The sequence below is a fragment of the Crocodylus porosus genome, unplaced genomic scaffold (genome assembly GCF_001723895.1).
Source record: "Crocodylus porosus isolate Cpor-Errol unplaced genomic scaffold, CroPor_comp1, whole genome shotgun sequence".
Lineage (NCBI taxonomy): Eukaryota > Metazoa > Chordata > Crocodylia > Crocodylidae > Crocodylus > Crocodylus porosus.
Window position 1 is genome coordinate 690,056 of NW_017728925.1, and position 1,884 is coordinate 691,939.

Below are 1,884 nucleotides of genomic sequence, written 5' to 3' on the forward strand. Positions count from 1 at the left end.
CATGGAGAGGGTCCAGAGGAGGGCCACTCGCATGATCAGGGGGCAGCAGGGCAGGCCCTACGAGGAGAGGCTACAAGACCTGAACTTGTTCAGCCTCCACAAGAGAAGGCTGAAAGGGGATATAGTGGCTGCCTACAAACTTGCCAAGGGGGACCAGCAGGCAATGGGAGAGTTCCTGTTCCCCTGAGCACTACCAGGAGTTACAAGGAATAACGGCCGTAAGTTGACTGAGAGTAAGTTCAGGCTAGACATTAGGAGGCGCTACTTCACAGTCCGGGCAGCTAGGAGCTGGAACCAACTTCCAAGAAAGTGGTGCTTGCTCCTACCCTGTGGGTCTTCAAAAGGAGGCTAGATAGATACCTTGCCGGGGTCATTTGACCCCAGCATCCTTTCCTGCCCATGGCAGGGGTCAGACTTGATGACCTGCTTAGGTCCCTTCCGCCCCTAGAAACTATGAAATATCTATGCCCTAGGTGGAGCATGAGTGGGAGGATCAATCCTGGGCCACGGTGATGGGGGTGGGGGTGTTCTGCAGAATCTTGAGCTAGGAAGAAGAGTGTGGGATTAGGAGCAAAACTTTTCTCACCCCAGTGAGCCAGGTGGAGTGATTACTGTGGCTGTGGCACATCTTTCCAGGCTGGGGGATGCAATGGTTGAGGGCTAGAGCAGAGCTCACCATTTTCTGTCATTGCATAAGCTTGGAGAGGCTCGCACTTGAGATCCATGTCCCACAGCGCAGGGCACTGCACAGAGTCAGTCTCCACTCCAAAGAGCTTACAGGCCACCCCACAAAGGATGGCAGGGGAAACAAGCACCCTGTGGAGAAGTGATTCAACTCCCTGTCTCCTATGACCCAGCTGATTGCTGGGGTCCTGACACAGGTTCAAATGAAAGCTGGATGGAGACCAGCAATGGATGGAGCTGCTGCCGTTTCAAGCACTGACTCTATAGGTGGTTGGCTCTTTTGGAGCTGGAGTTATTTTTATGGTGCAAGGATCACTTTACGTGTGCGGCTGGTCTAAACCTATGACACGATTCACCTGATCGTGTCACAGCTGTAACGTGTAGCAGACGCCACAGGCAAATGCTCAACTGCTGTTAACCCCAGCAAGCGGAAGGGCTGTCACGGATCCAGGTGCAGCCCCATAGTTTGGGCAGGGCTGGGCTACATCCTGCAGCTCCCTGAGCCCGGCCAGCTCCTGATGGCTCCTAGCGCTGGTGCAGCGGCAACGAGCAGGGCCTTTGCTCTGCCGCTAGGCGCCAGCCTGGTCCTCCCTGCCATGGCGTAGAGCTCCAGGAAGGATCATGTGCTGGCTCTTATTAGCTCCCAGCTAATCAGTGCAAAGTATTTTGCATACCGAGGTCTCATTTGCATAAAGCATCACCTATGGGGGCAGCCCAACACAGCAGCTCTAGGGCTGGCTTAATGTTGGGTAGTGGGTGCTGAGCACCGGGTGTTAGGTGCTGGCCACTGGGCAGCCGGTCCTCGGCGCTTGGCGCCCCCCTAGCGCGACACCTCCCGCAGAGGGGCAGGAACACGTGGCACGGCCTGGGGCGATGGATGATGCCGAACTCTACCCGCCAGGCCTGGCCGGGCGGCGCTCTGGGATGGAGCCGCCCGGCCTGAGGGAGGGGGCGTGGCTGCGGAGCACGGAGAGGGGCTAGAGCGGCCCGCACAGGCCGGAGCGGAAGTGCGGTGGGAGGGGCCGGAAGCGGCGTGTGGCGGAGCGCAGAAGCAGGAGAGGAGAAGGTCTCGCGGGGGGCGGCCGGTACCATCGGGGCGAGGGCGGCGCACTGGGTTGTCCCCCGACCCCCGGTTGAGATGGTCCAGGCCGCGTGGGGGCGGTGCCAGCCGGGACCTTAGTGTAGACGCGGCGCCGGCTC

At 59.2% G+C, this 1,884-nt stretch overlaps 1 protein-coding gene across 1 annotated transcript in view; it reads left to right on the top strand.

Moving 5' to 3' along the window:
• The first annotated feature begins 1,676 nt into the window (after positions 1-1,676).
• Positions 1,677-1,884, top strand: part of FBXW5 (F-box and WD repeat domain containing 5) — a 13,970-nt gene continuing 13,762 nt past the window's right edge. The window contains exon 1 of the mRNA XM_019540493.1: positions 1,677-1,750. The gene's annotated coding sequence lies outside the window, so the exon portion shown is untranslated. The remainder of the gene's footprint in view (positions 1,751-1,884) is intronic.